The following is a 25,490-nucleotide window of genomic DNA, read 5'->3' as shown; positions in this document are numbered from 1 at the left end:
AGGATTGATATATTCACAAAAATTGTATTTGTGGTCCGATTTGGCTCATATTTGGAACACATAATACATAAAAGTATAGAAATGTGACAAAAAATCGGCGCTAGGTGACGCAAAGATCGAGATATTCAAAAAATCGTATTTGTGCGTATATGATGTCCGATTTGGCTCATATTTAGAACAAATATTACAGTCCGGTAGAAGTGGCATCAAAATATTTTGGAGTTGGAAGAGGAACAAGAATACGTGGCGTAGAATCGAGTAAAGTCTTTGGAAGGATTATGTATTCAGGACTAAGATTGTAACAAATTGTCAGGAAAGAGTTCTTGTATTAATGAGTCACTAAATTAACTAAATAGAATGAGAAATAATAGGAAATTAAATAAAGACTAAAAACTTGAAAATAAAATAATTAAAAAAAATGTTTAAGTTAAACGGTTTTATTGAAAACCATACTTAGATGAAGTAATAATAATCCCAAAAGCTAGAAAATAGTTAGGCAGGCCCTAGGTACTAGTCATCACACTCCTCATCAATATAGGGCGTTGGTAAGACAATTAAATAAAAGCATTGGACGCGTCAAATTTCTATTGAAAGTCATATATAAGACCAACTGAACCTTAATAAGGTTATGCTACGACTAACTTTTAGAAATTTCACGTGCCCAACGCTTTTATTTAATTGTCTTACCAACGCCCTATATTGATGAGGAGTGTGATCACTAGTACCCAGAAGCTTTCTAATTATTTTCTAGCTTTTAGTATTATTATTACTTCATGTAAGTATTGTTTTCAATAAAACCGTTTAACTTAAAATTTGTTTTAACTTTTTTTCTGCTCTTTGAAATAAAATGAGATCAATAGTCACCGCTCTCTCAATAGTCAAAGTTCTCAGTGAAAACTCATCTGCCTTGCAGATGCCGTTCGGAATCGGCATAAAACAAGTAGGTCCCATCCCGCCAATTTATAGGGAAACAAATAAGAAGAAAGCTCAGCCTTAGATCTCTTCGCAGGTTATCGCGCCTTACATTTGTTTTATTAAATTTCACTGAAACCCACTTTTCGGAGGTTAATATCTACTGATGACAGCTTCTTCATGGCCACGGGTTTAGGTACTTGTTACCCCCAATCGCTTGAATTGCTTTAAATCGCTATGACTGGGAAATCAGTCACGTATCATCAAAAGTGAATAGCCAATTTCCTAGACGGGTTTTATAAATCTACATCAATGTGATTATTTATGAGTTTGTACACAAATCGCTTAATGATCAATCATTTATCTTGTTTTCTGGGTTCAAGATTGCCAGACACGCACTAATTCACGCACACGTATGGACTATACCGGGGAGCAAAAAAATAGCACCTAAAATTATTATTTTAACTTCTTTAATTTTCGTTAATTTAAAAAAAAAAAATATGAACTATATAACAAAAATTATGCAAAAAAAAAAATTCGAAAATTTGAGAAGTTTTTTAAGAACGTTATTAAAATTTTCAAAATTTGTATTTCACAATTCTAGTTTTTATTAGTCTTAAAAGTTTCAAAAATTTGCAAATCAGCTTTGATGCTATTTTTTTTTTTCGGTGCTGTACATATTTTCACATTTCAGAATTAAATGCAGATAGTAAAAAACTTAAGCGAAATGAGCAATCATTAATTTAAGCTTATCTCATAGGTGTACACTTTTTATTATTATTATTATTACTTTTTTTTAAATAATCTGCTACGCATACAATTTATTTTTTTATTTTATTTCCGTTTTTATTTTCAATTGCAGAATTTCCACTGAGAATGCTAATGATCCAACCACACAATATAAACAGCAACAACAACAAATGTCTTCAATGGAACAACAGTCACAGCAGACGACCATCAGCAGTCCATCGACACCAAAAATGGCCAACGCAGCTCTGACGAAGACATCAACAACATCAACAACAACAACAGCACTATTAGCAATATCTGGCAACACCACAACCATACCACTAACCTCAAATGCCACAAAAGACACTGCTGTTAAATCGCCCGCCCATACAAATACAACCGCCATAGCTACCACAACAACAGCAGATAACAACACTAATAATGGCAATAGCAACAACAAGAGTATTGTTGCAACACCAACGTTCACCGTTCTAATTGCCATCGAAAAGTCGAGCCAAATGTGCGTAATCGACTTAATTTGCCAAAGTTTGCGTCTACTGCAAGGCAAATTGCGTATTGCGAAATTCTTGCGATTTGCCTTGAACGCGACTTATTGCAACAAGAACAACAACATGTTGCAACACTTCACAATGCAACTATCAGCAATAGCGAGAATAATGAAAGTAACAAAAAGGTTAGTCGCACCTACACTCAAAAACAAAAAAACTAAAATTACAGCAAAAATCACAAGTGCCTTAATTGTAGTTAATTATATACTTTGTGGGTTACATTGTAGGCAGGACAACAAAGAAAATCGTTTAAAATTAAGTAGCCTTTTTTTGTTTTTTTATTCAAAATGTAGGGCAGTTAACTTTTGAACTCGTAGGAAGTGCATGAACCCTGAAGATTAAAGCCCGCGGCTAGCGTTGACCGACAGTTCATTGGACATTATTTACGCGTGATTTACCTCAGAAGCAAATTAGGTTAAGAGCTCACTTCAGACCTATTGAAATCTTTCAGGAACTTTCAAAACTTTGGGAGTTATTCCCCAAATGACAAAATATTGTAAGAAGAGGCTGGGAATACTTCCGAGGGTATTTAGGCCGAGCTCCTTTTCCCATTTCAGTCGTGCTCCTTTAAATATTGGCTAGAAAGTGACAGAACATAGGTCATGCTATTTGCCGAATCTGAACAGCTGCATGGCAGGCGGCTGCCACCGTTTCAAGGAGGGCCTACCACACCGTAATGGTTTGAGTCAAGGGCAAAGCAATATCAAAAATTAAGAAAAAAGTGTATTTCAATTGGAAACAAGTTTTCTAAGCGGGGTCCTCCCACGGCAGTGGTTTGGTAAACACCCCGTGTGTCTTTCCGCTAAGCTTCTCAGTGAGGCTGAAAATATATTAGTTTGGGTTAGGTTAAGATGTAGGGCCCTCAGAGGCCTAACCAGATCCCTGTATAGTAGTTCTGAACAAACCACTTGCTTTTTTGCTGAACTTTAGCAGAGGCGAAAGGTCTACCTTCCCAAACTCTGTCAGACTATATAAAAACCGTGCGCCTAGAATTTTGAGTCGTCTTGCTTGCAGAACTGGACAACCGCACAAAAAGTGATGAATCGACTCCTTTTCCTCCTCATGCTGGGAGCTTGTTAGCTAGAAATATAGTCCAATTATACAATCCATCCCGACCAGAACAGCCTTTATTTCCAAACATGCTCCCTAAAAGTAGGAGGCGCGAAGTGATTGTCATTGTCGGAATTGTTGCGGATATTTCGCTTCGACTCCACAGGCCATTTTGGGACGTTGATGAAAATTAATACTTACATATTGTGGTGATCTTCCGAAACGGCTTAAAGTTGTTGTATATTGGACAGATTTTCCGTCATCCCTTGTAAATTTCATATGGATAAACCCCGATTTAGGCATTGTGACAACTTCTGTACCATTTTTCCCGAGTGTCTCTAAAAAATATGACAAGGGATGGTAGCGAGTTCACATTCTGCATAGTTCTTTCTAGGAATGAAGGAAATTTAACTGCCTTTGGTTTGATATAGAAGTAATATTTAGTAATTAGAACACTATCATGCCGCTGGTTCGCTCTTTCCAGAGCTTCACATAAAGTTCAAGGGCTCCGTTTGCTATATATGCTACTCAGGTTTGTTTTTTTTGTTACCCCTTATGTCACTCATGTAGCCCATCTTCTGACTGTCATCCCACCTGTACTCCAATAAAAACCTCCTGAAAGTGCATATCGGGTTTCAACACTTAATCTGTATATTCGTTCATGTCATTAATCACTCTCCGGAGTAGGCCATGACCGGTGAGAAACACCTATACCTCGAGAACTACTGTGTTCTTCGTATACATATCTAAATGGTCAAGAGAGGATCTTTGCTGGTATTGCTGTATGTTGGCCGGTAGGTAATTGGGTGGCAATTGTCGAATGAAGGAGCAGCTCACTTGGACACTTTAAAGATGGTATGTTGTATTACGACAGAATTATGAATAAGGCATAATTCTATGGGGGAAATTTTGGCCGTAGGATCCGTACCGACCTAAATAATATGCCTTTTCCTCCCAAATTCTGGACAGCTGAGCATAAGGCCCACCTGTTCATAAGCAATAAGCAAGTCGTCAAGGGAGTCCTAAAGTGTTCATTGGCCGAAAAGTTGAGTCCTGAACGTATGCTTTTTAAAACTATATTGGCTGAATTTATTTTTTTGTGTACCTGCTAGAAAAGTATAGAAGTTTTAAATATTTTATCTTCAAGTGAATAAGAAGTAAAATATGCAAGCGGCTTTCAAGTATTCTCTCAATCTTCATGATAAATCTTCTATCTCGTTAGATATATTCTCAGTCTTTATAATATATCTTCCATTCCTTCTGGGATAAGGAGAGCGAATCAGTGCCTGGCCAGCTGCCTACCAACGTTTCTTGCCCTCAGCAAGCAAATAATGAAATACACCAACTTTATCACTTCAGTTTAACCGAGAAATTGCAACTTTAACGTGGATGTGCCGCCAAAGTTAACGTATACCTTCCTAAGATAAGAAAACCCCGCCGTTTACCCTTTTTTAATGGACGTTGGGATAGCGTACAGCCATCAAGTGGTCCAGTGGAACGAGGCTAATTGTGTTCATGTGTCCACGCCCCGTGGGACCGCCATTAGGCACAAAGTTACGAGAGGAAAGGCTATTTAGTCGCCACTCCTTAGCTTGCGCATTTCTCTGCGTTCCATTTGATCATACATCAACTGCGTCATAACTAGAAGGGCCTTTCTGTGTGCAGAGAGTCTTTCGCCCAGAACTCGCAGAAGAGGAACGCGCTCTACCTAGGGGCGAAGCACTGCTACAACAACAACAACAACAACAACAACTACAAGATCTCCAAAACCACTTCTGTCTTATTGCTAGCCATCTCCAGCCCCTTATTCGTCAGTCATTATTTTATTCTTCCCACGGCCTTGTACCTTTCAGAGCGACTACCTATTTCAAAGATATGCTTCGTTCAGACCCTGAATAATTCATTGAAAATCATTGTTCGTATGAAACAAAATTTGTAAAGAACTCACTCTCGTTTTCACTTTCATTATATTAAAAGTAAAGTTGGGTTCCCTTCCAATTTTGAACAAGTTTCATAAATGCCAATGAAAGACGAATATTAAGACAGAATTAAACCCCCGTAAATTAAATTAGAACTGCGAGTGAACTGAACTGAACTTTTCTATGGCGAGCGGGCGCCAGGGCAAATCAAACAAGTAAGGACGGGACTGCCGAAGACTTCATACCTTTCATGAATGGGGCTGAACAATAATCTTATCCCGTTCGTAATCCCCAAATAATCGGATGTATAAGATAAGAAATATATAGTGAACAGATGTACATACCTAAACGATTTTTAAGATAAATATAAAATAAAAAATGGCAAAAAACCCCCTTATCTGAAAGATTGGTTGTAAGGGATATATATTATATATAGCTCCAATCGAAATGATTTTACAGGAAATCTTCTATGATATATTAGAATATATATCCCCAAGTTTCACGTTTTTATATTGGAAGTTAAGGGAGAAATTGCCAAAAATCTTTCTATCTGAACAATCGGTTGTATGGGATATATACTATGTATATATATATAAAATATATATCACCAAGTTTCACGTTTATACTTTCGAAATTGCGGCAGAAATGACCAAAATTGTCTTATCTGAACGATCGGTTGTATGGGAGATATATGTTACAGTGGTCCGATCCTACTGGATCCGACAAATGTCTAATAAATATAAAAATACATCCTTGTGCCAAATTTCATTGAGATATATGAGGGACTAGTTCGCATTAAAACAGACAGACGGACGGACAGACGGACGGACGGACAGACGGACGGACGGACAGGCGGACATGGCTACAACAACTCAGTTCGTCGCCCTGATCAATTCGGTATACTTAATGGTGAGTCTATCTTCTATATTTCTCAACGTTACAAACATCGGACCAAAGTTAATATACCATTTCATGTTCATGAAAGGTATAAAAAGATGAAAACGCTGCACTCTGTAATTACTTAGTTACTCGTAAAATAAAATGATCCAAATGTCTTTATGTTGCATTTGGAATCGTTAACAATGAGTAGCAATGAGCACTAAATAAGAAGGTATTGAAAGCACAACAACAACAACAATGTTCGCTGCGTAAACAAATGATCAACATCTGCGTACGCGGTTAACGCCCTGATATAACACCCAATTAACCCGATTTTTAACAGGAACTAATATAACAAAACAACAACAAAAGCACAAAAGGAAAACAATGCGAAATCGGATAAACAGATGTAGAAACAATGGTAAATAGGCAAATCGAGAAAAAATTAAAGCAAACTAAGAAGCCTTAATTCAAATGGATCCGAACATATTATACCCAGTAGCCAATTTTAATAAGATGCAGTTATATGCGAGGACATTTTACCGCACATTACATGATAAAGGTAACCATCGACTACTCACAGGTCCATCACTAACCGATTACTTTGGTGTTTGGCAACATCATTGGTTTTTTTATTCACCAAGTTTACCAGCAAATTAGGCACCGGTCAACAATTCACAGATAACTAACCACTGATAGCCGAAATACCTCCCCTCCGCCTCAGTTGTAGACGTAATTTTCCACTGCTGTTCACCCTTTACTCTTCTCTATATCTTAGTGGTCACTCACGACATCTACATGTCTTTTAGAGCCAAACATTCTTATGCTTGTGATTTTGTCACAACCCTTAAAACATCACAGTAAATCGCAGCGATATTTTTGACGAATAGGGGGTAGGAGAGCGTTAAGGGTTCTAGAAGGTTTCATGTGCTCATACCAAGTCGTTTCCGAGATGGTCGGGCTGCTAGTCCTTTAATGATGCTTGTTACCGGAACATACCGGATCTGTATCCGGCAAAATACCATCAATATCGATAACACTCCCTAAGGCCTTCGGAGAGTGTCCTTATCGCTACAACAACAACAACAACAACAACGAAACTGCCGTGACTTTTTGCATCTTGTTCGCAATCAGCCCCAACAACAATAGCCTTCGATATAGGTCAATGATCATGTGATTTGTGCTGCTACTAGGTAATGTTAGATGTCGCCGTAAGCTGCGATAACAAATTGCTCATTTATACAAGTATGTAAGAAATATCCTAGCTCGTGTCAAAGACAGCCATAGGATACATGTAGTCGGTTTCTCGTTTTAGATGGTTACAGGTCCAGGTAAAGGTATATACCCCCTCTATAAAGTTTCAGTCTAAAAACGCTTGAGTATACCTTATTTCGTATGTTGGAGGCTTAGAGCCCCTTTACGGCACGATACGCTCACGCCAACGATCGCAACGCAGACAGTTGGCTTACACCATACCAATCATCTCTAGGTTGGGAATGGCCAATTTGAAACTTTTGTTCATTCAATTCATTATTTCTGGCCCAGGACTCCACTTTTCTTACGGCTATAAGCATTGGCTTGGCATCCAATTTCACTTTATTGATGTCGAAAGGCCTCTCAAGTATTTCGGGATATCAGGGGCGCTGTTAAGAAAAGATAATTTTTAGTATACAACTAGCAGACATGGCAGAGGTTGCTCTGAGCTAGCTTGGGTCTATCTGCATAACTTCTAACAGTTTTAGCGTCTTACTCTCCCTTCCCCCTCTCCCCCTCTCCCCTTTTCCAATTCTTTTTATTTACTCTTCCCTCTGCCTTTCCCTTTTTGTGCGTCTCTTTTTCACTCTCCGTCTCCTCCCTCACTTCTTTCTCGCTCCATTTATCCATATCTCTATCTTTGTCTTAATCAATCTCTTTCTCCTTCCATCTTTTCTCTAGTTTTTCCTGTTAATCTCCATCGCTTTTACACGTCCCAGTCCTACCACAATTCCCAGTCCCAGCCCCAATCCCACTCCCAGTCGTAGCCCCAGTCCCAGTCCCAATACCAGCCCCGCTCCCACTTCCAGTCCCATTCTTCGTGCCGCTCCCAGTTCCAGTCCCAGTCCTAGTCCAAGTCCCAGTCGGTCCCTGCCCAATTTCCCAAAAAAAAAGTTCCATAAATACTAATCTAGGCAAAGGGCTATATACCAAATTTCAGGCAAATCGAACCAAGAACAGAATTTGTTCGAATAGATCGGTCCCTGGTCCACTTCCCGGAAAGAAACTTCACAGGAACGCTGCCCTATCTTTCCAGTTTGATCAAACTTCATACGGTGTGCAAATTTTACTGAAATGGGTTGAGTAGCTTAGGAGTCCATTACGGACAAACAACGTGACACGAAATTTATATATATTAAGAAGATATCTTACTGGAGTTTCAAAATCGCTACCCCAAAACTTCGATCGTCAAAACCTACAAATAATCGAGTGCGCCTAATAGCATGCAAAGTTTTGTAGGTATCGTTGCTACATGCCATATATAAATCTAGCCGATCTCTTTCTGAGATTTTTTTTAAACAATACATAGTAGGAAGAGGGCGGTCCCCGCTCCGCTGGAAGGACCAGGTGAAAAACTATTTAAACTCCCTTGGCAGAGCGAAGAAGCGACTGGCGCGCCTTGTTGGACCGTCATAACCGTTTATACGGTTAAGAGCCAATTAAATAAATAAGTATAACTTAGTATGCATCATCTAAACTAGGAGTATTTCTAGAGTTGAATAACTCTATGCTAGGTTGAGTGGCCTGCTCTCAGTTACAAGAAAGCTCATTTGGACACCTCAACGGTTTTTGTATTACCACATTAACGAACTCTGATACTGGCGCTCTTGGATATTTCTTCCGCGAATCGAGATATTTAAGTCCTTCCTCACATATTCTGGACAGATAAGCATAAAGCTGGGACTATCCAGAATAATTAGGCGCATCGTATGGACTCCCTTTAGGCAGTGCCCTTTCAACACTGCTATTAACAGGAAAATACGAACTTCAGTTTGCCAGGTATATTTCCTTTTGGAGGTACTTAATATTTATCAGAAACTAAGTCTATGCCTGCAGTGAGGTCTTTTCGGGGACCTTGCGCTTTAGTAGGCGTGCTAAAAACTGCATCTCTTTGTCCTTCCGGTAGCAGCAGCTAGGCAATTCGTACCCTATATGTTGGCGCTGCTGGGTATCAAAATTACAACCGAGGGTTTCAAATTGGTCTGGACGATTGAAATGATTGAACAAAGAAATACAAAAACAATAACAACTCCAAGAAATAACAAGAGTAACTAACAAACAATACAGGTTTATTTTATTTACCCCTTTAACTCCCCCTATCTATCTCTTCTATTGCACAGGAGCAGCAACAGCAGCCCAAACAACAACAAAAACAACACCAACAATATTCCCTTAAAGTCATTAGCGTCAATGAAGTCACGACAAGTGTTGCACCATCGTCACAAATATCGTACGGAAAATTGCAAGATTTGCATCATCACGACGCGCGAATTTTTCCTCGCACTCGAACCTTTCCACCGACAATGTGCAACGGCTGGGCAACACTTGGTGGCCGCTATGAGCGATATACGTTCAGCCGATCTACAAGGATTGCCTACACGACGCCAATTGTATGCACAACATCGGGCGTTAAGTCGCGCGCTTATGGATTCTGAATAGCAGTGACATTACTTTTCAATGAGGTCGATCGCGAAGCCAGACGTCCGGAAAAACTCACGGAGCAACGTCGTGAACAACTGCGTCAGCTGCCACGTCAGCGAGCACTGGAAGATGAAATTAATGAGGTAGTGACTGATAAAAGAAACAGATACATAACTATTTAATGAGCGAAAGTTTAAGGGAAAATATTGTTTGTGTTTTGGTTGTTGGATGTTTTACTTCCTGTTATGTAAGCTTCCAAACGATAATAGTTTGTATGGAAGCCAGTTTCATCCTGGATTAATTGGTTTATTGGTTTTGGGACAGGATAATTGTAAAAACATATTTACTTCATATAATCTTCGCATCAAAGTGATCATCTATTGATGTTAGATATAGTACCAAGCCGTGCACAGTCGAAAATTATTGAAGACTTCCTCTATATCCAAGAATCCTGTTATGGTACATTGTTTAATCTCAAGGGATGACTACACCTTTTAATTTTTGATTTTATAAAAAACATTTCCCTCTTCAGGAACTGGTATGCGTTTGCGACAACGTGAGCTGCCCAACTATAAGATGAGGGTACGAATACGTCATCTTTGTCTGTCGATACGAACGGCCGAGTACACCAACTGTTTCCAAATCCCCATATAGTAGGCTTACTAGATAAAGTTTGGTTAGGTGTGGTGGCAGCTGTCTTAGATAAGGCACTCTTACCATGTCCCAAGCACATAGTCTGCTTCAAACATCTGTGTTGAGAGATGCAACATTAAGGAAGGTCTTAGTGATCCCTGAAGTAACATAATATTAAGATATTTGCGGTCAGAGAGTTAAATAGGTAAGAGGAGATGTAGCGCAACCAGAGCATCAGAGTAACGGACGCCTCACGGCTGGGTGCTCAGCTTCCATCTACATATCCGCAAAATAGCACCAATTTCTGGTGTTTTCTGAATTTATTACAAGCTTACCCAAATGATTCAAGCGGTTGTGTAGCGCAACCCTTTCGAAGGCCTGCCAGCAAAATTTGTTGTTTACTTTCCTCCCCCCAGCGGGTTAGGGGGATTCGAATATAACCGCGGTAGGTATGCTTGTCGTAAGAGGCGACTAAACTACCAAATGGATTCAAGGGGTTGCCAGCGCAATATATAGCTTGTCCAACCCAATTGTCAACCTCACCTACCCGTGGTGAATCCTGTTTCATTAACAGCCGAGGCTCTGGCGACCCCAAGTTCCTCATGCAACTAGGGGTTGGGGAGGGTGGGATGGCCTAGAAGATTTAATATGGTCATATAAATTGTTCCCGAGATGGTCGGGCTAGTACCTTAATGATGCTTTGTTACCGGAACGTACCTGATCTATATCCGGCAAAGGACCATCAACATCGATAACACTCTCCAAAGCCTCCGGGGTGTGTCTTTATCGTTAATACAACAACAAGAACAATAACAGCCAGCACAACTTACAGCTTCTCCAACCCAATTTTCAACCTCACCCACGCATGGGAATACTGTTTCTTTAGCAGCTGAGGCTCTGGTGACCCCAAGTTCCATGCAACTAGGGTGTGGGGGAGGGATGGTCTAGAAGGTTCAATGTTGTCATATTAAATCTTCCCGTGGTGGTCGGGTTTGTACCTTATTGGCGCTTGTTTTATTTATGCAACTTATTTGCGAGGGCTTTTGAAAACCGATATGTAGCAGTATGTAGCGCAGTAACCGTTTAACTAAGTCGCTGCAAAAATCACCGTCTCCATGTTTCAAACATCGCAAGTAATTTTTCCTTGAACAAGAGATGTATGTGAGTCTTTAATTTCTGGAAGTATGATCGCCATTTTTGGTAAGCATGATTGCAAACAAAATACATATTTTGTCACAGCGGGGCAATCACAGTGACTTTTACAAAAATTTCACTTTGAATTATTATTATTGTCACGGATATTAGCATCACTAAGCTATACCATCACTAAGTCGATGCTAAGGCCATGCTAAGTGATATTTACGTTAATAATCAAATCATGTATACACATATATAAGGCAGCCGAGAGATGTCACACACAGATGCATTTACTTATACGCCTATGTGTGCGCGAGAGACTGTAAACTACAAACATTCACATCAATAATTCAATCATTATGTATCTACATAAACGAATAAATAATTGCGTCTACACATATGTACCATGTACGAATACGAGCAGCGGAGAGTCAATGCGCAAACACATGCATATATCTGAGATACTCCTATAAGTAGGCAATGAGAAAAACTATAAAATTGTGCAATTGTAGTTACAGCTGAGAAGTTTGAGAGCTACTGGACTAGTAGATTCTGGAAGCGTCTAGAAGATGCGAACGAGGAAACCAAAGAGTATAAAAGGCGACAGATATACAGGCGCTGTAATTCAGTTTGATTTGAGTTGTCAAGCAGTTTCGACTAAGACGCTATCTAGCGAGCAAGAGCAGTATTATTTTGAATAGTAGGGTTTCATTTGAGCTATCAATCAGTGTGGTTATTAAGCAAGCTATTCGTTGCACAGTTTGAGTGTTATTGTGAAGTACTTTAATAAAGGCCATTTTGCATTATTACAAATTGGAGTTATATATTCAACAGTTTAGTGATTCGAACTTAGAAGAGGATTGCAAATAAGAGGATTTGCAAGTAAAATTAGTAACATTATAATCTTTCAGTCGCTGTAACACAACCACCGTTATATGGATATCTGTCAGCTCAAGTTTACTTAAAATTGCCTGCTGAAATCATTTCGTCACGGAAATTTTTTTCGAAACTGTCACTGTGAATTACAATAACCATTCAGTCACTGTAAAAAAATTACAGGTTAATGGATATTTGTAAACTCAAGCTTACAAAAACTTGCTCTGTTGGAATCACATAGGTCATCAAGTTACTTCGTACAACACGGATATTTTCGCATGGCACTTTGGGTTGTAGCCTAATTAAAGTCCTTAATGTTATCTAAAGCAGTTTTTACGTTATGTTTTTGAGCTACAAAATAAATTAAAATTTTAAACCCATTCATGACTATGTTCTCCTGTATGAAAATTTTAAAGAAAATCTCAAAGATCGTCCTCTTAGCTAACCCTTCCCACTTACTACTTTTTTCTCGCTGCCTTTCTTCTGAGTTCATCTAAATGACTATCCAAAATTTCTACAAAAAAGTTCAGCTTGTTTGGGGTAAGCTTTTATATGATTGAGAGAATGAAGCTTAACACCAATGAATAACACAAAATAGAATGCAAAAATAAATTGCGGCCTTAAAAAATAAAATACCAAAATCACTAAGTCGCGACTTTTATAAGAACAATTTTTTTAGTGAAAAAATATCATTCTTAATACTGTCTCTGTCTAAAATGACATTTAGCTTTGTAATAAGCATTGTATTTATTTTTAGCATTTAATAATAAGATTTTTATACTCAGTTGAGCAGAGCTCACAGAGTATATCAACTTTGATTGGATAACGGTTGGTTGTACAGGTATAAAGGAATCGAGATAGATATAGACTTCCATATATCAAGATCATCAGTATCGAAAAAAAATTTGATTGAGCCAAGTCCCTCCGTCCGTCCGTCCGTTAACACGATAACTTGAGTAAATTTTGAGGTATCTTGATGAAATTTGGTATGTAGGTTCCTGGGCACTCATCTCAGATCGGTATTTAAAATGAACAATATCGGATGATAACCACGCCCACTTTTTCGATATCGAAAATTTCGAAAAACGGAAAAAGTGCGATAATTCATAACCAAAGACGGATAAAGCGATGAAACTTGGTAGGTGAGTTAAACTTATGACACAGAATAGAAAATTTGTAAAATTTTGGACAATGGGCGTGGCACCGCCCACTTTTAAAATAAGGTAATTTAAAAGTTTTGCAAGCTGTAATTTGGCAGTCGTTGAAGATATCATGATGAAATTTGGCACGAACGTTACCACTATTACTGTATGTATGCTTAATAAAAATTAGCAAAATCGGAGAACGACCCGCCCACTTGTAAAAAAAATTTTTTTAAAGTCAAATTTTAACAATAAATTTAATATTTTTACAGTATATAAGTAAATTATGTCAACATTCAACTCCAGTAATGAGATGGTGCAACAAAATACAAAAATAAAAGAAAATTTCAAAATGGGCGTGGCTCCGCCGTTTTTCATTTCATTTGTCTAGGATTATTTTAATGCCATAAGTCGAACAAAAATTTACCAATCCTTGTGAAATTTGGTAGGGGCTTAGATTCTAGGACGATAACTTATTTCTATGAAAAAGGGCGAATTCGGTTTTTATACAAGGTCTACCGTCTGTCCTTCCGCTCGGCCGTTAAAACAATAACTTGAGTAACAATCGATATATCTTTACTAAACTCAGTTCACGTACTTATCCGAACTCACTTGGAATTGGTATAAAAAATGGCCGAAGTCCGACTATGACCACGCCCACTTTTTCAATATCGAAAATTACGAAAAATGAAAAAAATGCCATAATTATATACCAAATACGAAAAAGGGATGAAACATGGTGATTGGATTGGTTTATTGACGCAAAATATAACTGTAGAAAAAAACTTTGTAAAATGGGTGTGACGCTACCATATTAAGTAGAAGAAAATGAAAAAGTTCTGCAGGGCGAAATAAAAAACCCTTGAAATCTTGGCAGGAATACTATTCGTGGTAATACATATATAAATAAATTAGCGGTATCCAACAGATGATGTTCTGGGTCACCCTGGTCTATATTTTGGTCGATATCTGGAAAACGCTTTCACCTATACAACTAACACCACTCCCTAGAGGACTTTTTTGTATGTAGGCTATTACGGATCCATGTAGTGAAATTAAAAAACCAGGTTTTTGAAAATTTTTCACTTAAAGCCCGACCGTTTCGCTAACGATTCTTAGCTTCTTCTGGGGCTTATATTTTTTATTTATGCAAAGAAACAGAAAAATTTTTTGTATAAAATTAACAACCCTGTACACAGGCAAATTCAAAAATGTAAAAAACACTCACATAAATTGACGCAACAAATTTCTATAAAAATTAAATATACATATTTATATATATATATATATGTGTTCGTATGAGTACCAGCCCCTTATAAAACCACTCCCTTTTAAAACTCTCATTAATACCTTTAATTTGATACCCATATCGTACAAACACATCCTAGATTCACCCCTGGTCCACCTTTATGGCGATATCTCGAAAAGGCGTTTACACTCCCTTTTAACATACCAACTAACCCCTTTCATATGATACCCATATCGTACAAACAAATTCTAGGGTCACCCCTGGTCCACCTTTATGTCGAAAAGGCGTCTACCTATAGAACTAAGGCCCACTCCCTTTTAAAATACTCATTAACTCCTTTCATATGATACCCATATCGTACAAACAAATTCTAAGGTCACTCCTGGTTCACCTTTATGGCGATATCTCGAAAAGTCTTCCACCTATAGAACTAAGGCCTACACCCTTTTAAAACACTTATTAACACCTTTCATTTGATACCCATATCGTACAAATGCATTCTAGAGTCACCCCTGGTACACCTTTATGGCGATATCCCTAAACGGCGTCCACCTATAGAACTATGTCCCACTCCCTCATAAAATACTCCTTAATGCCTTTTATTTGATACACATGTCATACAAACACATTCCAGAGTTACCCTCGGTTCATTGTCCTACATGGTTATTTTCCTTATGTTGTCACCATAGCTCTCAACTGAGTATGTAATGTTCGGTTACACCCGAACTTAACCTTCCTTACTTGTTTTATTTTTTTTTAGTTGTACAAACACAAAATATAAGCCAAGCACAGACTCGTTCCTCTTTCTCACCAAATCGGCTTTGTCTCCTCTTTTATGTCACTTGACACTCTTTGACTTTTTAACTCTTGTCCATTAGTGATTACCTGAGAACAAACATAGATACATGGTTACATACCCGTCTAATTACAGTTTAAACTTTAGCAGCTTAAAAGAAGACACCTTTTGTATTTCTTACTTTTGAGTTTGAGTTTTCTTTTATTTTATCGCAATAAAACGAGTTATAAAAGACCGCCTTAAGCAAATATGCAGTTCACGATTTATCAATTTGTTATCCATGAGTTTGCATTTTCTGAATCGAAATCTATACACACCAACAAACATAAGACATTTTAGTGCATAAATAACTCCGTACACATATATACAATCACACCTCGGTGCTTTAGAGTTTCGATGTGGTGATTATGAAATTACATCTTCGATTAATCAAAATTTTGTGTATTTTAAGAAGAATCGCGAGAAGCAGAAGATAGTCGAAATATGTAATTTTATATGCATACTAGTGATCATATATAAACAAAAATGGATTACATTTGTGCTAGTAAAATATCGCTTGCTACAGCAAGTTGAATGAACTTTAATGGTAAGTGATTTCTTAATAAATGGAGCAGCCATATATAATTTGTAGTTTTTTGAGTAATGTTTTTATATTAAGTAAAAATTTATACAAAAAATAGATACCTGGTCACAGGATGTTTCTGGGGACGAGGAAGTGGATAAACTAGCGATTTCACCGATCAGCGTGATTTGTCACTGTGATTTCTCAGTCTCCGCGGTTATTTTACGTTGCAGAAAATGAACAAGCAAAAAGATCTTAATCTAAGTTAACAATACGCTTATCTATATTTGCAATCACAGCGCCAATCACAACTCTCCTAACAGCAGAACAATTAGCTGAGATAAAATGACTTAATTAATCCGTGACCTGTGTTGCGAACGAGGGCGCCTGTATAGTCGACTATATGTACTGCTTCTTAGTTGCAGCAAGAATCTCTGGTCACAGGCATATTTCTGGGCATGAGACAGCGGATAAACTAGTTTTTTTTGGGAACAACGTGAACGTTCACAGTGATTTTTTGGTCACCGAGTTTTTTATCATTACATGTAAGTGAACACCAACAGAAGCGCAACAAGATATAAATCGTAGCTCACAATTACGCTTACTATTATACGCAATCACAGAGCCCATCACAGCTTCTGTCACAGCGGGAAAATTAACTGATGTTAAATGAATTAATTAAGCCATGACCTGTGGTGCAAGCGAGAGCGTTTATAAAGTCGATTGTATAGTAGTATTTGATGGAATGGCAGCTTACTACTGCTTCTAAGTCGCAGCAAAAATCAAAGGGTTTTTGATTCATTTAACGCAGCTTTGGCTTATGTGATGGATAGTTGTGATTACTCTTAAACATGATTGCCTACTTGGCGTAGACGTCATTACAATGAGTCACTCATGGCGTTCTTTTTTTTCGAAACTGTCGCTGCGATTAACTATGATTTTTCAGTCACTTTGATGAAACAACGGATAAAATAATATTTTATAACCCGAGTCTCTAGAAATTACTGAGACTGTCAGGTGCATCGCTAACTTAAATCAATTAGAGGTACTTACATAAAAGATACAAGATAATTTCTATAAACATAGGTACTTCATGAGAAACTATAATTATAATAGAAAAGAGAGTCTACTAACTAGTTAAAGCCGCCGGTATGCAATCATACGTAGAGAGTGGAAATCCTTTCCCATGAAAGTTGTGGAAGTTGCTATTAAGAACTGCCATTTCCACGGAACGGTCATTCATTTCCTTTTTTCTTGATTGTCCGGCCATTTGAACTTAACTTTACTTTCCCTGCCAGCCTCTCAGCCCTAGCTAAGATCAAACACAAAACATTAGGCTAGTCTGTGCTGTCTATACTTAATGAAGTATCCAAATGCTTCATAGCGGAGATTAACAGGTACATTGATTAAACCAAATACAACCACTTCAGATAAGGAAGCCTTGCATCAGGTGAGCGTTATGGCTAGTCTCACACCATTGCCTTGTCAATGGTCTTCACAGGTTATCTCACAAATTGTGCTGTCCATGGATTTGTCGCTGGTCATCCTCTTCACTCTCCTTGGGGGTTGTGCTCAGCGTCCGTACACTTTGAAGATGTGACGCGTATTATCTTGGTCCCCAGAGTAGATGTAGTTTAGTTATTGACCTTGTTCATCCTGTGAAGGTATGCATGGTAGTTACTGTGGCCATATAAAAATTTGGTTGGGCATGTGTCGAACTTTTCTTCTTTTACAGAGGGGGAGAATTCGCGTAGTCCCGCGACGACTAAGCACGCGACTGCGAAGATGCTAAGGTAGGACGAAACACTCCATAGCCCAGACTGCGTTTACCTTACGACTGCCTCATTTTTCCACTCAACCAATAAAGTTAGGCTCTAGAAAGTATTACGTTAAAGTAAGCATGTTGTCTATCTCTGCCTTAAAACTTCGTAGTTAAAATACTTCTCTTTGTGATAATGAAGATATACGTATTTTTTGTCGCCAAACGCTGAAGGTGTATGTTCAAAAAAATGTTTGTCATCTCTTAGATATTCCTTTATTACTATACTTTGCAGATATATCGGGATCCTATCTCTCGGGAATAAATAGTCTCGTCTGCAAGGGCAAGAGGAATTTATAACGTACAGAATTAAGAGGCTTCGGTCTTATCTTATGGCTACATTTGCCCGAAAAAAAGACAGCAACTTAGGTAGCATTCAGTTTATCCACAGTCAAGTAAAATATTTATATGCTAAGACTGAATACACAGATACCCAAAACTTGTGGTATAAGGAGGACAGCAGCTTTCCGGACTAATAGAACTAGGACGGATTAATTGAGGGCGACGGTGTCAAAGATTGCTCTCTGGTAGGACAACCGATGATTGGTAACAATTGAGCAAGCCATTGTGGAGTAGCCGATTAACTTAAACATGAGCGCAGAAGGCAACGATGATGATCGTAACGAATGTAGTTGTTTAAAAGGTGGCGTTTAACAGCTACAATGAGGTGGCGAACAGCGCGCCGTGTTTACGTTCAAAGAGAAAGTGCTTCTTCAGGAGCATTCCCCGTCGGTATATATCTTTGAAGTGATCGTCTATAAAGAACTCGCGAGGACACTTTAAGCACCGATTCACTCGCTGTCAGTTCTCAATTAGACGATTTGTTAGTCGTGAGCTTATGCTTGCTCAGCTGTTTTTTGCTGCTTAACTGTGTTGCAGTATTCTAGTACAGTTTTGTGTGGTTAAAGACGGTTTGGTTCTCCCACGCCCAGCACTGTATAGTCTCATGATAGATGTTCGATAAATTAGCTGCCAATATCACCAACCAATTCGCTGCCAGTTATCTACATTCGTTTATCCTCATTCCACTTTACGGAAGTCGCATTAATTTTCCCGCACTTTTGGTTCAGTTTGCATTTTCTTGTTAATGAAAATTGATTTTCATATTGAAAAGTGCAATAAATCGGTTAGCAATTAGGAGCAACTACATTTCAACGCATTATCTTCTATGATTTTTTCGTTCGGCAAATTTCTAACTGCTTTGCATGTTTTGATTTATTCACACTTTCTCAGGTGGACAACTTAATTTTTGGCCGGTTTTATGCTCATTACATTGTAAATACACTGAGAAAGAAAAATGATGGAAATAAGTTTAAGTTGAGTAAGCATAAATCGGCTCTACTTTCCAGTTGATATCAGCTCGAGAGAGCGTGCTATGACGATCTCACCGAAGGTGCTGGGCTCATGTTTCGGGGAAAGCACCATTCAAAATTAATATGCAGATGCCGTACGGAGTCTGCAAAAAAAAGAAAAGGCACACGATTCAAATTAGAAGATAAGGTCGCCCTAAAATTTCTCGGACATAAATCGCACCAAGTTATTGATTTTCTTTTTCTGTTCCCTAAATGTGGTACTGGTCAGCTGGCCAACTGTCATGTTTGTCGCCAGCTTGGTTCTACTTCCTATCTCAAGTTCTGGAGGCAATTTGGGCTGCTTACGTCACACCCTTACAGGTGGCTAACAGTCTGTAACCTGATCCCATTTGCTTGAAAGTTTAATTGTCGTGAATATTGTGACTGAAGACTTTCTCGCAAAGGTGAAAAATACTAGAAAGAGCGTCAGAATGAATTTCTAATTTTAAAACAGCGGTAATTCACAAATGAATCCGTTTTACGGATGATACAATGGTGACTTTTTCTGCTGGGGAAGGAAGTTTTGATATGTAGAACCTAAATATACGTGGACATCTATTGAGCAGGGTCTATACCCCAGCTAAATGCTTTCATTTCTAAATTAAACAGACGCCCACAGTTAATTTGCGGAAGCGATGATCTATGCCTAGGAATATCGTGGCATATTTGACATCGAAAACTGTCTGTGATTAGGCTTTGCTGATTTAGCCGGTATATTATCTGACATACTAATTATAGGATCACTGATGATATACGGTATATCAATAAAATATAATGATTTCAAGTGAGTTCACTACAGGCTTAAATAGCGTTACTGCCATTTCCCGTTTCAATTTTCTACAAAGGAGCCATTGACGAGAAAAAAACATGCTTGAGGTAGCCAACTCCGTGCTTTTTTAACATCGGCTTGGCTAAGCTATCTGGTACATAGAATTGGGAGGTTTAGCCTTTTAAATAAATCCTTTTTATACTCAGTTGAGCAGAGCTCATAGAGTATATTAACCTTGATTGGATAACGGTTGACCGTACAGGTATAAAGGAATCGAGATAGATAGAGACTTCCATATATCAAGATCATCAGTATCGAAAAAAAATTTGTTTGAGCCATGTCCGCCGTCCGTCCGTCCGTCCGTTAACACGATAACTTGAGTAAATTTTGAGGTATCTTGATGAAATTTGGTGTGTAGATTCCTGGGCACTCATCTCAGATCGCTATTTAAAATGAACAATATCGGACGATAACCACTCCCACTTTTTCGATATCGAAAATTTCGAAAAACGGAAAAAGTGCGATAATTCATTACCAAAGACGGATAAAGCGATGAAACTTTGTAGGTGAGTTAAACTTATGACGCAGAATAGAAAATTTGTAAAATTTTAGACAATGGGCGTGGCACCGCCCACTTTTAAAAGAAGGTAATTTAAAAGTTTTGCAAGCTGTAATTTGGCAGTCGTTGAAGATATCATGATGAAATTTGGCAGGAACGTTACTACTATTACTGTATGTATGCTTAATAAAAATTAGCAAAATCGGAGAACGACCACACCCACTTTTAAAAAAAATTTTTTTTGTAGTCATATTTTAACAAAAAATTTAATATCTTTACAGTATATAAATAAATTATGTCAATATTTCACTCCAGTAATGATATGGTGCAACAAAATACAAAAATAAAAGAAAATTTCAAAATGGGCGTGGCTGCGCCCTTTTTCATTTCATTTGTCTGGGATACTTTTAATGCCATAAGTCGAACAAAAATTTACCAATCCTTGTGAAATTTGGTAGGGGCTTGGATTCTAGGACGATAACTTAGTTTTATGAAAAAGGGCTAATTTGGTTGAAGCCACGCCCAGTTTTTATACACAGTCGACGGTCTGTCCTTCCGCTCGGCCGTTAACACAATAACTTGAACAAAAATCGATATATCTTTACTAAACTCAGTTCACGTACTTATCCGAACTCACTTGGAAATGGTATAAAAAATGGCCGAAGTTCGACTATGACCACGCCCACTTTTTCTATATCGAAAATTACGAAAAATGAAAAAAATGCCATAATTCTATACCAAATACGAAAAAAGGGATGAAACATGGTGATTGGATTGGTTTATTGACGCAAAATATAACTTTAGAAAAAAACTTTGTAAAATGGGTGTGACACTACCATATTAAGTAGAAGAAAATGAAAAAATTCTGCAGGGCGACATAAAAAACTCTTGAAATCTTGGCAGGAATACTGTTCGTGGTATTACATATATAAATAAATTACCGGTATCCATCAGATGATGTTCTGGGTCACCCTGGTCCACATTTTGGTCGATATCTGGAAAACGCTTTCACCTATACAACTAACACCACTCCCTAGAGGACTTTTTTGTATGTAGGCTATTACGGATCCATGTAGTGAAATTAAAAAACCAGGTTTTTGAAAATTTTTCACTTAAAGCCCGACCGTTTCGCTAACGATTCTTAACATCTTCTGGGGCTTATATTTTTTATTTATGCAAAGAAACAGAAAAATTTTTTGTATAAAATTAACAACCCTGTACACAGGCAAATTCAAAAATGTAAAAAATACTCACATAAATTGACGTAACAAATTTCTATAAAAATTAAATATACATATTTAGATATATATATATGTGTTCGTTTGAGTACCAGCCCCTTATAAAACCACTCCCTTTTAAAACCCTCATTAATACCTTTAATTTGATACCCATATCGTACAAACACATTCTAGATTCACCCCTGGTCCACCTTTATGGCGATATCTCGAAAAGGCGTTTACACTCCCTTTTAACATACTCACTAACCCCTTTCATATGATACCCATATCGTAAAAACAAATTCTAGGGTCACCCCTGGTCCACCTTTATGTCGAAAAGGCGTCTACCTATATAACTAAGGCCCTCTCCCTTTTAAAATACTCATTAACTCCTTTCATATGATACCCATATCGTACAAACAAATTCTAGGGTCACCCCTGGTTCACCTTTATGGCGATATCTCGAAAAGTCTTCCACCTATAGAACTAAGGCCTACACCCTTTTAAAATACTCATTAACACCTTTCATTTCATACCCATATCGTACAACGCATTCTAGAGTCACCCCTGGTCCACCTTTATGGCGATACCCCTAAACGGCGTCCACCTATAAAACTATGGCCCACTCCCTCATAAAATACTCCTTAATGCCTTTCATTTGATACGCATGTTATACAAACACTTTCCAGAGTTACCATCGGTTCATTTTCCTACATGGTTATTTTCCCTTGTGTTGTCACCATAGCTCTCAACTGAGTATGCAATGTTCGGTTACACCCGAACTCAACCTTCCTTACTTCTTTTTATTGGAATGACTTTCCGTCATCCCTTCTCAAATTTCGTTATGAGATAAGCTAGTTTCGAGTTTGTGCCATCATCAGTGTCCTTTTTTTTTCTTAAATCTCTGTGATATGTGTATTGTGCGGTAAGTAGTTTTTTTGTTTGTGTACCCGAAGAGTGCTACGTTTGGTCTCAGGCTCAGGAATACCTGTTCGGAGCCCACCTGGGCCAAGTGATCAGCCCACCTTTCCTCAGGAATATTTATAGAAAGCGCACAATGCTTAGCAAGATAATCAAGTCGCAAACATCTTTGAAGAACAAGCCAGTACCCTACAGAAAGGGAAGTTTGTCACAATGGTCTTCAACAAATACCCCAGATCATTATGCAAAGTCTATTTTGGAGCGATCAGTAGAAACGTGTAATGCCTGAGCGTGGGTTAAATATTGGAAACTCCTCTCATTGGAAATAAAGTCCATAGGGGTTCGGATCTTTGCAATAAAAGCGTTCTTGTCTCCAGTCCGACACAAGCACCTATCCCTATTAATATGCTTGTTCGAAACTACAAAGTGTACATTTCCACACGACGACAAGAATCAGCCACCAGACAATTTACTGTTTAATGTGCATCAGCATATTAACCAATGGCACTTAGCTTTATGGGAAGATGGGAGGAAGTATCTGTTCACTAGATGTGGACCATTGTAGCATATGTCAAGCGAAAATTAGGCAATAATCGGTGGGGCAAACGCTTGATCATATCAAAAATCATCAGAAGAGGCTTTTATCGCAACAAAAGTAGAAGGAGGGAAAATATTTGGTTTCTCAGAATGTGAGATCCCAATTAAGGCCTTGTACTGATGTGGCCACAACACAGACGTTCAATGAATTCCGCAGAGCTCTCAACAAAAATGCCCTTTACTTCTGTATCAGCCTAATATGGCTACATACACACAGAGATTCTGAAGGACACTACAGCGCTGATGCGCTGGCTACAGCAGCTATGACCGCTTTCAGAAAATAGTACTGTAGGTCTACCAATTGCCTCCTTTAAGCTCCCAAGTGCAAGATATCAAATCTTTCTTGGCCTTCCCATGGTAGATGACACATAAACATATTTTTTACTGTCGTCGCTGGTAAGGATAGTCACCGCACGCCATTTAATAGGCACTTACTTCGCTGGTAAAGGCCGGTTTATATGTAATGAGGAGGAGAAAAGCGTGGAGTTATGCCTTAGTGCGGCACTACGGATGTATCCCAACTCGAAACAATGGTGCTAGCTCATTTCATTGACTCTACAAAATGGTTCAATCTGCAATGGCTGGTAAAGGAAGTGACCGTTTGAGGCATCATAATGGTACCTTCCATGACTAGACTCCAATATTTTTAGCCTAATATGACCTTAGTATAATTGATCTGAACATTAGATAAGGTTATCTAAAAACAAGTAAGGAAGTTTAAGTTCGGGTGTAACCGAACATTACATACTCAGTTGACAACATAAGAGAAAATAATCATGTAGGAAAATGAACCGAGGGTAACTCTGGAATGTGTTTGTATGACATGCGTATCAAATGAAAAGCATTAAAGAGTATTTTATGAGGGAATGGGCCATAGTTCTATAGGTGGACGCCATTTAGGGATATCGCCATAAAGGTGGACCAGGGGTGACTCAAGAATATGTTTGTACGATATGGGTATCAAATGAAAGGTGTTAATGAGTATTTTAAAAGGGAGTAGGCCTTAGTTCTATAGGTGGGACCCTTTTCCAGATATACCTTAAAGGTGGACCAGGGGCGAATCTAGAATTTGTTTGTACGATATGGGTATCAAATGAAAGGCGTTAATGAGTATTTTAAAAGGGAGTGATCCTTAGTTCCCTAGGTAGATGCCGTTTCTAGATATCGCCATAAAGGTGGACAAGGGGTGACCCTAGAATTTGTTTGTACGATATGGGTATCATATGAAAGAGGTTAATGAGTATTTTAAAAGGGAGTGGGCCTTAGTTCTATAGGTAGACGCCTTTTCCAGATATCGCCTAAAGGTGGCCCAGGGGTGACTCTAGAATTTGTTTGTACGATATGGGTATCAAATGAAAGGCGTTAATGAGTATTTTAAAAGGGAGTAGGCCTTAGTTCTATAGGTGGGACCCTTTTCCAGATATACCTTAAAGGTGGACCAGGGGCGAATCTAGAATTTGTTTGTACGATATGGGTATCAAATGAAAGGCGTTAATGAGTATTTTAAAAGGGAGTGATCCTTAGTTCCCTAGGTAGATGCCGTTTCTAGATATCGCCATAAAGGTGGACAAGGGGTGACCCTAGAATTTGTTTGTACGATATGGGTATCATATGAAAGGGGTTAATGAGTATTTTAAAAGGGAGTGGGCCTTAGTTCCCTAGGTAGTTGCCGTTTCGATATATCGCCATAAAGGTGGACCAGGGGTGACCCTAGAATTTTTTTGTACGATATGGGTATCATATGAAAGGGGTTAATAAGTATTTTAAAAGGGGTGGGCCTTAGTTCTATAGGTAGACGCCTTTTCGAGATATCGCCATAACGCAGGACCAGGGGTGACTCAAGAATGTGTTTGTACGATATGGGTATCAAATGAAAGGTGTTAATGAGGGTTTTAAATGGGAGTGGTAGTAGTTGCATAGGTGAAAGCGTTTTCCAGATATCGACCAAAATGTGTACCAGGGTGACCCAGAACATCATATGTATGTTGGATACCGCTAATTTATTTATATATGTATTACCACGAACAGTATTCCTGCCAAGATTTCAAGGGTTTTTTATTTCGCCCTGCAGAACTTTTTCATATTCTTCTACTTAATATGGTAGTGCCACACCCATTTTACAAAGTTT

General features: G+C 38.3%; 1 pseudogene; it reads left to right on the top strand.

Moving 5' to 3' along the window:
* Nucleotides 1-25,490, top strand: part of LOC137254330 (uncharacterized) — a 448,788-nt pseudogene that overhangs the window by 324,791 nt on the left and 98,507 nt on the right.

This window comes from Eurosta solidaginis, chromosome 5, assembly GCF_040869045.1.
Source record: "Eurosta solidaginis isolate ZX-2024a chromosome 5, ASM4086904v1, whole genome shotgun sequence".
NCBI classification, from domain to species: Eukaryota; Metazoa; Arthropoda; class Insecta; order Diptera; family Tephritidae; genus Eurosta; species Eurosta solidaginis.
Note: the sequence above shows the minus strand (reverse complement) of the source record. Positions and strands in the feature narration are given on the sequence as shown.